Source organism: Thunnus thynnus, chromosome 15 (assembly GCF_963924715.1).
Source record: "Thunnus thynnus chromosome 15, fThuThy2.1, whole genome shotgun sequence".
NCBI lineage: Eukaryota > Metazoa > Chordata > Actinopteri > Scombriformes > Scombridae > Thunnus > Thunnus thynnus.
In genome coordinates this window covers 13,595,310-13,611,623 of record NC_089531.1, presented here as the reverse complement: position 1 = coordinate 13,611,623, position 16,314 = coordinate 13,595,310, and the positions used below count along the sequence as shown (strand labels likewise).

Here is a 16,314-nt window from a genome sequence, read left to right as displayed (position 1 = left end):
CGCCAGTTAAGACCACATTTTGTTAAAACATGTAGACGTTGTGGTAATGTTGGCATCAAAGTCTTCTATTGTTTTATTACGCTGCCTGTGACAAACCATCCAATGTCAAATAATGTTAAAATAACAAACATGTTTATATCCATTCTGTATTCATTAGAAAAATAGTAAAAATGTACAACACTGCTCTATGTGTAACCAAAATGCTAAAATTTTGGCAATGTGTGTTCCCAAAATTAAAAGAAAAATAGTTTTCACATAAAAGTGAAACTTCCAGAGTAGTTTATATGTTCTATATATATATATATATATAATTTTCTTACTGTCTGAGCAAAGTCTGGTCTTCAGACTGATCCTCCAAAGTCACCAGACTGTGACAAACGAAGTGAGCACATCTGAGCAACCCTACGTCTCATTTGTTGTCTGAAAAGTTATGACGGAAACAGTCAAACTGTTTACAGTCATTTGTCAGAACAGCTGAAATATAACTTTTCTTGATTTTTATTTTATGAATTTGTGTTGTTGTGTCAACTATGAAAACCTTCACTGACCATGTGTGATCATGTAAAACAGTCTGTGAACATGCAAAAGAATATAAAACCATCAAATACTCAAACTTCTTACATTTTAAAAGTTTTTTAGGAAATATGCTCAATTATTTGACATTTTATGCATATTCTCTCTAAAGCATCAAACTTATACCGACCTCCATCACTCCTGTCGTCCTGTATCGCAGGTTGAAGGAGAGTTTTGCTCTCCTTTGTTATGTTTTTTCTGCAGATCTTATCAAATTCATACTTATCATAATTGTAATGCATGAAACATCATTCCTCAATGCAGTCTTTCGCCTCTTTAGTGTTTTTTGAGCCGAACAAGGAGCTCGTTGTCTCAGATGTTTCCAGATGCTGCTGCTGTGCTGCACGCAGCAGCAGCTGGATCCACTGGCCTGTGCCTTCTTAAGAACAGCTGCGCCACGCTGTCCCAGACACAACACATCATCCAGACGTGAATATGATTTTTTTTCCTCTGCAATTGTGCAGTGCGTGTAAACATTGATCAGTGATTGTGTTTAGTGCTCATACAGTATAAACATGTTGTTCTTTTCACCACTGGAGCCCAACTCCGGATCATTTTTCTGAGTGTTTGTGGTATAAGTTGAACAGATACATACTTGAACATGATATTATTACTTTCAGTGTAGAACTGAACAGTCACGCTTTTATTCTGAATTTATTTACATAATAAAATCAAACTGAGGCAGCTTGAATTCCAGCGAATAATGACCATGTAATATACACAATATTTTAACCCAAATGGATCCACTCAACCTGACAAGTTCTTGAAATATTTTACATTCTTAAATTCTCATTTATAGAAAGGGAAATCCATCTTTATATTCGCAGCAAGGCGGTCTGTCAAGGTTAGCTCATTCATTATTTATAAAATACACAACATTTATGTAATCAGATTTTACCCCGTCTCGTACTGTTGTGTGATTTAGAGGGAAATCATCCCTAACTAGTCCAACTATTTGCCTCATAAATATGACAAAATACATTCTTTATCACAGACGGCACTGTCTGGATTAACAAAACTTGGCAGAAATGATGCATCTGACATTTTTTTCCTTGAGATTTGCTGTACAATCACAGAGAAAGAATGAGTGAAATTTACATACCAAACTTGCTTGTAACCATTAGACAGCTCTGGAGGAATCGGCTCCCTTGATAGTCTTGTTCTTCATACTTTATCCAACACTTTTTTTTGTCTTTTTCCTTTTTTGGTTTGTGTCCTTTGTGTTTGTTATGTTTTATTTCGTCTACACACTTATTACATTAGTTTTGCTGCTCTGTATACTCTCAACTGTGTTCCTGAAGGTTTTATATTCGGTTCATTGGAAAATGAAGCTACTGAAGTGCATTATTTCAGGATTTTGAAGATGTTTCAATAAATATACATAAGACACAAGAGTGAGTGACATTTAAATGAGTGAGATGCAATGATTGTGACAGTAAAGTCTTCCAGAAAGTGAGATTACAGGCTGTCTTAACATCTACTGACGGCAGGCTGTTGAGTAAAGCAGCGAGCCACCAGGAGTCGAGCTGCTCTGTGGCTGATTGTACTGACTGTACTGGACTGAGGGGAGAAAGTGTTTAACAGTTGACTGCTGAAAACGCAGAAACACACTCAGCTGACTTTATCATTAATTAATAACAGATAGAAAACAACTGATGGCAGAAAATGAATGAAAAACTATTTGACAACACACAGCTATGTGGTTTTTGTATCCAGATATTCCCGCATGAAGCAGAGCATCTGAAGTTTGTGAGGTACTTCATCCTACAGTCTTAATTTTTCCATTGGCTGTTTCTGTAAACGAAAACCAATACGAGACTGGCATCACTTATTTTGTGAGCCTTTGCCAAGTAGGAACAGGGGTTCATGTATAAATGGTAGCGTCTGCCTTCTTGTGCATATTTACATAATTTTGAGACCAAACAGGAACAAGACAGGCTGTTATCCTGATGATCTTTTACTTTGTTACATGTTTGATACATTAAGGATGTCAGAATAACTTAGAAAGAACAGTTCAGTGTTTCATACTTTGTCAATTAATTAAAAGATATCTTGAATTCTAGATGTATTTAAATATGAATGCTGTGCTCAGATAACTATGGTACCTGCGGGCTAAAAGGTCAATCAGTTCACGAAAGTTAGCCGCAAAACTTGTTTGACTCCTCAAAGGTTGTTTAAGATCAGGATGTTGAGAAGGAAACATGAATGATGATGTAATTTGACGGTACAACAAACTTTTACATTTTGAAAATCATACAGATTTAACCGTTATTATGTAAAATATTCATCATGGTTGTATTGTGGTTGATTATATATCTTTCTACATTTTATATAATGTACCTTTTAAGACACAAAGGGGGACAAAATATAATAAAAATCATAAACAAAAGAAATCCACATACAGACAGGTATTGTCTCATTGTAAACACAGGATACTTTTATTGATTTATATTAACTGCAGTTAAACACATTTGCATAGTACAAACAAAGAGCACACTAACAGCTGCTTATGTGCAAATCGAGCTCATATACGACTCCTGAAACAGTTCAGTGCATAATCATGTAATCAGTCACATTATTTCCTCTAAATAGTTTTCATACTGCATAGAATCTATTGCACTTATTCACAAGATCTCCACATGAGAGCAAAACACAATGTGTATTCAAATATATATTAAATTGTCAGAAGAGCTGATTTTAACAGAAATTAAATGAGGAGACTGAGTCTGATTAAATCAATTGAAAGACTACACTTTTTCTAGCAGCGTCTTGTAATCAAACCTCCTAAAAACACACATCTCAGCTGATACATTGCACCTGTGCTCATATAACACACACACACACTAGTATAACATCAACATTCACCACATTTCACTCACACAAACTGAACCCGTATGCTTAGCTGTTAATGTGCAAAGTCAACAATATGTGCAAACACTAATAGTGCAAACATAACAACACTTCATATAATTTCTTTTGCATAGATACAAAGTAAACATGACATAGTTTTAAATGATGAATACTTCCTGCAGTGATAATCTCTTGATAAAATGTGTGTACTGAAAAAATAATACAATCTAATAAAGATTGTAAGAAATTGCTGTGAAATTATGCTCCAGTCTCATAATATTGTACATTAAATACAAAATATTACAATAAAATGTGATGCACAGTGGCTGAAATCTTTAAGACAATACAGTACAAGAGCTGCATTAACCTGCACTGCATTCAATGCACCTCAGTCAGCATTTGAAACATTTTGAGGAACAAAGGTTATGCAATCATTTCTGTAAATGTAATAAAATATAAAATATACAGTTGCTGGATAATGAAATTTGAAAAATGTAGTGTACTGTATGTGTCTGAAAATAATAAAAAATTCAGAAGAATTGATATATAATTCATACTTTGAATATAAAGTATGAGAAATATTTTTGTTATTGCACCAGGAAGATTGTTTCAAGTGTTTCAAGTAATCCGGTCACACAGATTGTCAACATTTAAATAACGTTATCAACATTAAATCGACACATTATGAAAAAAAAATCTGTTTTACAAATGAGACTAATTTAATTGCTATCTAGAATAATTAGAAATTAATAGAATAGATAAAAAGGATATGTGAATAGAAATGACTTTTTTTTTTTTTTTTTTTACTATTCTATGATAAAATTCTTGTTAAACTAATGAGTAATACTAATAATTCAAAACACCACAGCTACTATTTTAATTTTCATATATCTTTTTTCCTATTTTTAAAATGACTTTGAACCTCATATGTGCATTAATCTGAATTATGGCTTCACTGAGGTTGTGTGTGTGGGGGGGGTGGGGGGTTGGATTTAAGCTCTGACCTACATGAAAATCTAGTACAGATGTTTCCTGAACAGCTGTGCAGAGCAGATCCCGAGAACACAGCGTACACAACACACACACACCTTCAAGTCCTTTACTGTCAGAGTTTCAGCCTCACGATGCCCAAACATCAATTCGTCCGCTTGTATCAACATAAGTCGTCATCGTCTTATTTCTGTGATCGTCCAGGTAAAGACGGTCTGACGCAGCAGCCGACAACAGTGACTTTTGTATCCACCTGTCAGGTTTAACTCTGTCCACTGTCTGGTTGCCGGAGACGCCTGCTTTCTCTGTATTCGCCCAGTTTCCTTTTGTATAATAACAGCAGCTCATTCTGATGATGATGATGATGACGATGTAGTCCTGTGGGGACACAGGCATCACTGGACTCAAAGTCATAGTCCAAAGCGCCAAGAGGCAAAAATTTAGGTGATTCCCAACTCCAAGCTGTTCAGATAACCTAAAAGAAGAGAAAGAGGACATGTTAAAAGCAGTCGGTGAATGAGCTACGAGGGAAAGTTCAGCTATATTTATCCAGAAAATACAGAAAGAACACGCAGCAACGCCAGAAAATATAAATATAATGCCACTTTTTTATTATTAATGTCCTGATAAGATGTACAGTTTATGGATTTATTCTTTACTAATAAGTCTACAGTAATGTGGAGCTACAGAATATATGTTCATCCATTTTTAACACTGTATTTTATTCAAAGCATGTTTATGAATCAGTCATTTGGGACTTAAATCGATAAAATCTCTCAGTTCCTCAGATTCTACTAACTTCTACATTACTGCATATGGACTGGAGACGACTAGAAGATCTCAAGAGACCACCCTGGATGAATAAGTACTGCATCTACACATGCAATAAATAATCTAACACATGTAGCCTGTGTGACGCACATATCCCGTATTACTTGGGAACAATGAGCCTTTTTGGTCAAAGCCAACTTTTTTTTTTTCTAATTCTTGTAGATGCTGAAAAGCTGCCAGTGATGTTAAATATGTGGAGGGATTGGAGTCGGACCAGCTTACGAGTAGGGGTGGGCGATATAAACGATATATACGCTCATAATGATGTAGAATTTAAATGATAAAAGAATTAGAAACTCCGATATAACTGTCGATAGGAAACACTGTCTGACAATGCACAACAGCCTATCAAATGACAGGGACAAAGCTATTTGTAACCAATCATATGGCAGTATTTCAAACAGCCCAAGCCCTCAGCATGGCTGGTTGACTTAGCTGAACAAACCACATGCTTTTATTATACAAAAGAGTCATTAAAGAGACAAGCGCTCGTTGAGAGGAAACTTCAAGTGCTGATGAAGAAAGAAGAATTAAGGAAAGGAGATATTGTGGATAAAAAAGGTAAAAAAGATTTTGGGTAGGTGGAGATTTTTTTGGCTACTTCAATTCCGACTCGCAACAGAGCGCGTATTGTAAACTCTGCCAAAAACCTGTTGACTAAAACGGGAAATCACCTGAAATGGTGTCCCCCAATTGCGGACGCAGAGTGCGTTTACAGTCACAACCACCAGCAAACTCGTCCCCTAGAACGAGCAAGAAGCTACTCAGAGAAAATCCCCATCAATAAACTGTCCTGTCGGCGTTTTCTAGCGTTACACCATACGACAAAAAAGCAAAAAGACACACAGAAATAACACAAGCTTTTGATTTTTTTCTTGCAAAAGGCCTGATTCATGAAGCTAATGAAAGTAATGGACCCGCAAGCTGAAAGCAAAGCAATGAGCGTGTTCTGACTTTGCACTTTTAGAAACCAGGTTTGTGTAATTGCACTTTTTAGTGTCCTGTAATGCTTGAAGGCTGTTTAGAGTTCACACTGAGAAGATTTAAGTTTATTTTGGTATAACTTCTCTATTCCAAATGACTTGTCTGTTTGCAGCTCACACAGTTATTGGTCATTTTTCACACTCTGAATCCACTTAAAGGAAATCCTACAGGAATTTGAAGTTTAAGGGATATTTGAAGTTCAAAATATTGATTCATATCATGATATATATCAATATCGACTGATATGAAAAAAGGTATTTGCCATATTGCCCAGCCATACTTTCAAGTCATGAATCATATGCACAGACATGTTTATATGTTGTGAGCTAAGCCGGGTATCATCTATCCAAGGAGGGTTTGAATCAATGGTAACTGAACTTGGCTGTAGATAGTTGAAGATGTTTCGCCTCCAGAGGCTTCGTCAGTTCTAACTGACTGGCGGGAAGTCCCGGGTATTTAAATTCTGTGGCATCGTTATCAAGGTCATTAATGCTATTTGGTTCGTTAGTGCTCCGGGCTGTTCTAACCACAGTGGTTAGAGTCGTTGGAGTCACCTGAAGCCAGGTGTAAACTACAGTCTTTGGAGTTGTCACAAGACCAAATGTGAATTGTTTAGTCTCCTGGGAAGGCATGAAAGGACAGAATTATCCTCCTCCCCCTCTGTTAAGAGATGGTTTCTCCACTTTGACGTAGATCGCTGCCGTCTCTCCCCTTTCAAACCATCTGTCCTCAAAACAGTGTCCCTTATCTTTCAGGTGTAAGTAAACTGCTGAGTCTTGACCTGAGGAGTTGACCCTCCTGTGTTGAGCCATGTGTTTGTTTAACGGTTCTACAACCAAGTCCAGCTGCCCTCAATTCAACTCTCAGAGGAAAACCATGACCTGGATGACTGGGGAATCTTCACAGACATTGTGTAATCTATCACAAAGCTTAGTGCTACTGTGTCGCCTTTTAAATTCTATACTGTAAGCTCCTGTTCACCGCCGATAGATGGCACACTAATTACAAAAGAGAACAACAAACTCAACACGACCAACCCAGACAGACGAGGTAAAATATGCCCCCCAACCCCCCAAAAACCAAACTCCAAAACAACCGTAGTCTAGACACAAGCTGCTCTCCCAATCACCAACATCACACCTCCTCTCCTCTCCTCTCCTCTCCTTTCCTCCTTCTCTCACTCCTCCTCCTCTCCTACTCCTCTTCTCCTCTCCTCCTTCTCTCACCCCTCCTCCTCCTCCTCCTCCTCCTCCTCCTCCTCACCCCACCATCATTGTCTGAGCCACCAAACTGTTTTTCCCACGCTTTATTTTTCCTCCATCCTGTTTGTAGCCATGAAGGAGGAGGAGGAGGTGGTCGGGGGGGGGGGGGGGGGGAGTTGGGGGTTGGGGGGTAAGCACTGATGGGGTAGCCATGGCAACCCCACATTGGCATGCCCCTGATTGGAGTATGTGGTGGCTAATTATTCAGCGCATATGCTTAAAAAAAACAATAAAGTAGGACGTATTTAAATGCAGAGCCAAGCATCGCGTGGTGTGTGTGTGATTAACATATGAGCCCAGCGCCACTTTTGAAGAAAAGACGCCTCAGTTTCATCTCAACATGAACAACCTACACACAAAATAATCAAATTTAATATTTATGTTAAATACATCAGGATATATCTTAATTACAGCTGTAATAATTTTATCATGAATACTAATTTTTGCTGCACTATAAACTTTCTTTTCATGAATTCTTTATTTTTTTTTACATGTTTGTACTTACTAAACTACTCAAACTAATTACATTTATCTATGAGAAGATTATTATTTCACATTTATGCCAATTTTGTATGATCCGATCAACCCAAACTTCATAGTAAGGCTGCAAAAACTAAAACAAAAAAAAAAGCTGCTATTGGCAGGCCTCTGAGCGCTGGCATGACAGACAAATTGTGTGTGTGTACGCATGAATGTGTGTGTGTGTGAGGGTCTGTGTGAAAGAAATCAGTGGGGTAGGGGTTTGTATGTGTGTGTGAGAGCTAGAGAGAGAAAGGGGGGGTTACATTAACAATGGCTGGCATTGTTTACCAATCTCCCTCGTCCATTAATCAGGACGATCCAGCTCTAATTGGCGTTTTAGTTAAGCTGGTCTCCAGACCCCCGTTCCCTCCAATGGCCTAAATAATGTCGTTACGCCACAAGTGCCGCCACACATTGGGGAGGACAATGTGCCGCTTGTCTGAGGGCCTAGAATAGGATCCCCACCCTCTCCTCTTCCCCTCCTGTCTTAGCGCCCCCTGCACCCCCCAAAATAAACCTCACACAAGAACACAAAGAAGGCCTCTCACTATTGAGATCTCACTGTCGCAGGCTCCCTCTCCCTGTCTGTCTAACCTCCCAACCCTCTTCCTCCTCCTCCCCCTTTCCCTCACTTGCTACACTTTTTACTCCCTGCACTCTCACGTGGTTCCCTCATTTTCTGGTGGTAGTGGTGAAAGCTGCGGACTCAGTGGTGAGGTCAGAAAACATATTGAAGGAAGTGATCCTACTCACTTTATAATCCCTGCTTGAATGTTAGATAAATTGCCACTTTTATATGAAAACCACAGAACTCCAAAGTGGGTGATTTTTCATGTTTTCACACCAGCTGGAGATACATTGATTAAGACATTTCTCTGACCTCTTAGACGTGTAAAACCCATTGAAAACCAACCGGTTGGTGTCAAAAAAGCGTGATCATAAAGCTCAATGTGAGTTGAGAAAAGTTGACATGATGGTTTTCATTCAACCGCAACAAAATTAAATGTGACAACATATTATTTTAGGTTATTCAAGTGTTATTTCTAATTAAATTTCAAACTTCAGACATTCCCTCAGTTGATAAATCAGTGAACCTTAATGATACTTTGTCAAATATTTCATATGGCCACACATTTTTCCCCTCTATGAGCCAAATAGGAAGTGTACTGCACATGTGAGAAAACTAAGTGTGATAACAAGTGTAGATTTATGAAGACTCTTGTGTTGCTAATTATGGCTCCTTTCAGATATCAGGGAACACGTAGGTGTTTTTTTTTTCACATCATCAAATAAAGCTGTCTGCATGTTCATGCGGCATGAATATCGTGTGAGTCCACCACATGCAGAAATTATGCCAGTACTGCAAATAACTCTTTGCAATCCAAAACCTTTGGATAATCTAATTAATGTCGCAGAAACCACGAAGCTGAAAGTTTTCAGAGTGTCTTGGAAATCCACAAAATGGTCGATCATCAGCGTCTGCAGCGTGACGACGGGCACAACGAAAGCAAACGCAGGAACCACAGCTGCCCTTAAAAATGCCAGCTTGCCGACACTCAAAAAGCTACTGGCTCCGCGGTTTCCTCCTATCTCATCCCTTCCCGCATGTCTCTTGGGGCGATCTCTACAATTAACACACTGGCAGTAATTAACACTGTCTTGAGGCAACCAATGGCGCGGAAAGGCTCGGGGCCAACGTGAAGTGGGGGAAGGTGCTGCGCTTGGCTATCCACATTCCCTTTTTCAGCTGCCATTTTGTGCCAGTCTTACACCTAAGATGGTGGCAGGACTGTGACTTGCCGTGTGGGAGAGGAGGACAAACTGGCAAGGGAGGGGTTGGAGAAGAGGAGGATTATGGGATTGAGGAGGGAGTCTCTTATTTTCATTCTTCTAGTCGGTGCATTGCTGAACGGTTACCAAGACAGGGGGAAAGAGAGGCGGAGAGACAGAAAGAGGCATGATCGTCAGATTGCTGCCCTACATGCACCACACATAGAGGAGGAATTCTCCCACACATGGACACACAAAGACGCACACACACACACACACACATGTCAGAAGGAAAGAACAAAGTGTTTATACAGTGTGGGCGCGAAACACAACACCCTGTGATGGTCTGTTTGTGTAAAAAACGTGTAATTTACATGTGCTTAATATATGCGGCACACATATTAACACACAAACACTCACACATGTGCCCATGCATGAACACACACACACACACACACACACACACACACAAACAACCAACACAGCCGTTCTCATGATGGTCTGCCCCTGAGCATGCAAATGACATTCATTATGCAAATGCATACAAATCAGAACCAACCATCTGAGAATCCAAGCTGGGAAAAAACGAAAAGAATAAAATTAAATGAATGAGGGGAAAAAAGCATAGAAAAGAAAGAAGAAGCGTGTTGGGAAGTGTCTGTGTGTGTGTGTATCTGTGTGTGTGTGGAGGAAGTACAGCCTCACTTTAAGGTGCTAAAAGGTGAATGTGGTCGACAGAAAATAACTTAAAATCTGCTTCATTAGGACACAAATCCTTTGTCCACTAGAAAAAAAAAAAGGTTTGAAATTTTAAAAAGCCAGAAAACATCTCAAATCTGGCAAATTTAGCTGCAAGTATCAGAAACGTAGAAACCGATGAATTAAAAAGGAGGCAAAATTTGCAAGTTTTAAGATTAATTCAGTGTAAAAAAAAAAAAAAAAATTTCAAACAGGGGACTTTTCCAGATGAATGCTCTCATATGCTCAGTGTTTACATGCTGATCATGCAAGCTTGATGAAGCCTAAGAGGTTGAAGAACTCAAGCTTTTTGTGATACATTTTTTATAAGATGGTAAGTAACACTAAAGATGGGCGACGAGGGAAGACACAGATAAATACACACAGTATCCTTCCTCTCTGCCTCGCTGTGTCCCACTGATGCCACGCCACCGCCTCGTTTGTGACAAAGTCCATTGACTTCTTGAGCAGGCAAAGCAGAAAATCAGCTTGCAGAAGAGCATCAACTGGAGTGGAGATGCTCCAAATGATGGCAAAGTGCCGCTAATTGCCTCTCGAGGTCTTCTTTGTTTTGTTTCACCTTTCTCACCACCACCGCTGCTCATGTAGGACACGTTCTCTAAAATCTCAGAAGAGCTGCATGCATATTATCATCCTTTTTATGAATCATGCAAACCCTGAAACTCGCCAAAAATAGAGATGCTTGTCTATTTTTACTGTATGTAGCAGAAGAAGCCAGTGGCTTTCTTGCTTGCTTATTAATTTCTTAATTCCTGTGGATATAATACCTTTAAAATATATTTATATGAGGGTGTGTGGGAGACAAGTGGATCTCTCCCAGCTTGCTAGTTGCAGATGACTTGATTTAGCAGGTGTCTGAACGCATGTCTCAAGCGTATGTAGTTCACACCTTATCTAACGGCTGCAACAGCAACAAACAGATTTCCTTCCTGAAGGAAGAAAAAAAACTGCACTGTGCTAAAACCAAAATTTAGCCAATTATCTAGTGTCGCTGATATGGCAAAAGAAAAGGCTAATTAGAAACAGATTGAGGCCAAATTCTTATCCAAAACAAAGTGCAAGTTAGACAAAGAAAATTCAGTGTGTGTACATTATGTGTGTATCCGTGTGTGAGGAAGAGGAAGAGAAGGAGGCCTATGACAAGAGGGAAGGTTTAGGATTTTAGAAAAAAAAAAGTCTTTCAAAATCAAATCAGTGTTTTTGTTTTAGAGGAAACAGAAAACTCATTTATTTCACCATCTTCTCCACACTTTGCTCCCTTATTCTTCGTATTCATGAGATAACTGTAGCTTATGCGAGTGAATTGCTTCATTCTCCACTGATTTGTTCTTGCATTAATAACAGATTTGTCAGAGACAAAGCTACCAAACCCTGCAGATGAAGACTTTAGCGTCCTCACTTTGCAACCTGATTTCATTTGCGATCAGTTGGAGAGGTCTTTAAACTAAAAAAAGAGACGAGAAAAGAGGTGAGGGCCATAAATCTTTGAGGCAAGAATAAAGCCTCCTTGTTTACGGAGTGTAAAATTACACATGCAAATAATTTCACAGTTTGCTCTTCTTGTTATTGATTGTTGGGCTTTGCCACATAAGAAAATACAAGTGGCAAAATGTTTTGTTAATCACACAATCTGTCATAGTTAGTTTCATACTAGATGGTCTCTAATGTCTAAGGGTACACATTCATATGATACTTAGAGCAGATTAAAGCCAATCCTGAGAAGTAACTTGATAATTAAACTTGTACATACATCGCTCAGGTTTGAGTAAAAGTCAGCAATGCTTGAATTTGACCCTTAACTGAGCCACATCGTCTATATTTTTTTTTAGAAAAAGACTTCAGCTCTGGATGTTCTCTCACCACAGAGACTCAGAAGAGGTTAAAAGTCACAGAGAAGTGAATTTTCATAGCTTTGTACTTCACTAATTTGCTGCATTTCCTGCTAAAGTAAGGTGCTGGAGTTGGACATTAAGTGGAAAAGACTCATTACAGACTGATAAACCAATTAAATGACAGAAAAGGGTAATTTTACTTGATTGGGAGGTTGGACACAATAAGATTTCTCCAAAATCTGTGACTGAATAATTGGTTTGAATTATTCTGTACACCTTCTAGTCACCACTGAAGATTCTTCATTTGCCAGAACAGAAAAGTACGTTTTTAGATGTAAAAATAACAGATTATTCTATTATTTTCAGCAATATATCTTTTGAAAAGTTTATATATTTATTATTATTAACTCAAAATGAAAAGTCATTTTTTTCAGAAGGACAAAGAAAAGCTCAGTGTTGAACTCTTTTCCATACTTCTCGACCCTTTGATTGTCAGCGTGTGCTACACCGGCGGTTTAAAATGAGCCGACGTGAGAAATACTCGCACACAAACACACTGGTGCACAGTCCACACGTTACACAATCATCCTGGCAACCAGCATGACGTACACACCCACGGGGCAGCGTAAGCAACAGCAGTGAGATGCAGATTTGATGTATTTTATGTAAAAAAAACAAAAAAAACCCCACTGATTATGTGTGTTGTCTTTAGTGTTACATCAAATCCTATATGAGACACAACACCTCCTCCCTTCCCTTTTTAAAATGACCCCTTATGTAACGCAGCATCATACCTTCACGTCATCGTTCAGCAACGTCCGAGTCCCGTTACTCTCCCTCTCTCTTTCTCTCTTTGTGCTTTTTTTCTTTTCTTTTTTCCGTGCAGGCGTGTAATGGGATTCTTGTTACTTTCGGTTATCTAGCTTTATGAAGAATGTACGTCACTCATACAGCTAGATAACCAAAGATAACAGACAACCCCTCAGGCCTGCAAACACAGCTCTGTGCCAGCAACGCACACACACACATGCACACAACCTCCAATACACCTGTGAAGACAAACAATGACAGAGAAAAAAAAATTGCTTAAAGGGCTAATTCACCAAAACAAAGCTAAATATAGTGTCTCACACATATTTCAGAGGTGGGAATAATAATAAAAGTCATATATCTGTAGCGTTAATGCAGAAGATTAATCATGTGGTGTTAAAAATGCCTCAGTGAAATGAGATGAAAAACAAGCATGACTAAAGATTCACAGGGGATACTGCTGGGAAAACACATTTTCCAAGCTATTAAGTGCTTTTATATGACTGAAATGTGAATGGGGTTCTTGTAGGAATTCAAAGCAAAACAAAGCATTACAGCCGAGCACGCAGTGAACTAAAGACAGCAACAATGAAAATCTTTATGAGGGCATCAGACGACGAGGATAAAACAGCACTGAGGGGAATAATTTACACCAAATACTCCTGTAGAGAAAATAATACTGCACAGTGTAAAAAAAAAAAAAAGGAAATCCCCAGAAAAATGCACTCATTTTAGCTAAATACACTATAATGTTCATATTCTCTATGCTCACTATAATAGGAATATTTTTTATTTTCCTGTACAGGGAGGTCAGATTAATTCTTAAACCATTAATTCATACATTTCCCCCACAAAACATTATTAACATAAACTTTTTTAAAGCCTCAAATTATTCCCAGCTCACATATTGTACAAAAACTATAAAGAATATCTTCAATCCAATAAATGTCACTTTATATGCAAACATACCTAACTACACTGACATTGCAGGAGACTCATATCTTCACATAACAAAGGCTGATGAGATTAGAAAAGGTAACTTTAAATAAATCAATAGCCTTACTGTATTTTGGAGGTTTATTTTATTAATTTAATTTGCATATTTTTTTGGAGCAGTTTATTCAAGGCATGTAATTTCCATACACTTGTGGATGAATAAATTGAACCTTTGAGTATTAGAGGATATTTAATTAAGCTCCTTTTTAGTTGATGATGAATTATGTACACACACTATGTGCATTTTTTATAATTTCACGTGATTTATATTCTACAAATAGCGTATAATAGCCTACAATATTCTATAATTCTGTTAAAAATAATAAATAATAATAATAATGATGAAAAATAGAGTCTTTCTGTGTCTCTCTTTAGTTGCTCCCTGAAATGATCAATTAAAAAAAAATCTTCCTGTTTTTTTGTTTCTTTTAATGGCTTTAATGACGAGAGAAGGGGAGAAAGGGGAGTGACGTCACAGGCGTCGCTGCCTTTCAATTAATGCGTTAGCAGCGAGGTGTGATGCCTAATTAACACACACACACACACACACACTCAAACATGCCGTTATGGAGAGGATGTTCTCTCTTGCAAAGCATCGTGAAAAAGGCCACAGCAGAGTCAGTAAAATACACAACGCTGTTTTGCAGAAAGCATCTAAAAAAAACAACAACGGGGAATAAATATATAGCCCGGGGATCTTATACTAATTTTAAACATGCTTTACAATTTATTTTACAACTTCTCTCTGGAAGGTCTCCTGTTAATCAGGGGGAGGATTTGGATTTTGGCCAAATAAACATCCATTAGTGGAGATTTCACTTTGCTGCTGTTTTTGCGTTTGAAGGCCGAGACACGTGTTTTAACACGAGTTCACGACTGCGAGGTTCACACTCACACCTACTGACGGTTTTTACTGCTATACAGACAGACATTTGATCCAAGGAATCTTTATTTTTCTAATTGCATGAAATGTGTTCAGGATGTCTGCAGCTCTGGCTGTTAAAACGGACAAAACTGCGATGGAGTTAGTTTAATATTATGACGAGTATCACTCTGTCTAACAACGATGATGATGATGATAAAAATACTATTACTACTAATAATAATTTAAACATTTATTTTACTGCAGCTCAGACCTCTCCCTCAGGGGCCACTTTTAGATTTTCACCATCCATTCATGAATTAAAGCAACTATCAAATACTGACTATTAATTAACAGCTCAAATAAGGACGATTTGTCCTAAATTCTTTAAATTATTTTTTTCTTTGCTTCATGCTGGATGTTTGATGCATTTTGATACATGCAACACAGAGAGCATGATTGCAAAGAAAGTATTGATACTTACGGAGCAGCTATACAAAAAATATACATTAAAAATAGAGAAAGAGAGAAAAAAACTGACTATAGGTACCAGTGACACTCAGGCCTGCAGGGAAATTACTCTGAGAATTACACTGAGTCTTCGTTCAAGGTGTAACTTGGCAGCAATACAGTGAAAAATGTTCTAGTTTAATAGATTGTCAGGGCCATAAAAAAGGCTGCTGTAAATGCTGCAAAATGTGAGCGGAACAGTCGCGTCCACAAATGGATCCCGAAAGGATTTAGAAATGATTTCCAGGAGTAATCAATTAGTTCTACACAGCGTGCTGCTGCTGCGTGGCTTGATTTTTACAGAGAGAGAGAGAGAGAGAGAGAGAGAAAGAGGTTGTATAGCTTATGGATTTTCCTGATTTTTTTGACGTGCAATAAGAACTGCGAGCCAGTTTGAATCACATCCAGAGTCATCAGTGGGAACTAAAAGTAAGATCATTCATATTCACCTGGAAGTTGTAGGAAGCATTCATCTTCATTTCTGATGCTTTGTAGTGTGAGGATCTGGGGAAAAAAACAGAAAACATGACTTAGGGTGGAAAAAAACTACTAAAATGTCCCATAAAGAGATGCTTCTTTAAAAAAATAATTGGCTGAAATAATATTACACGAATTCAGCGTTTCTTGACACCTCTCTCCCTCTCTGGAAAATCCCTGGAAAACACCTGACCTGGGAAATCTGCCTACTAGGTCAATGAAAGCCCCCAAACTAGTCCAGTTTAGTGTTTAGCTCAGCAGGCTCCTTCAGCTGGAGCTTGCACCT

General features: G+C 38.2%; 1 long non-coding RNA gene across 1 annotated transcript; it reads right to left on the bottom strand.

Moving 5' to 3' along the window:
* Window positions 1–2,984: 2,984 nt before the first annotated feature.
* Window positions 2,985–13,410, bottom strand: LOC137198795 (uncharacterized). The gene is made up of 2 exons (XR_010931680.1): window positions 13,168–13,410; window positions 2,985–4,888 (listed from the first exon to the last, which is right to left on the bottom strand). It is a non-coding gene; the product is annotated as an uncharacterized lncRNA (long non-coding RNA).
* Between the last annotated feature and the right edge of the window lie 2,904 nt (window positions 13,411–16,314).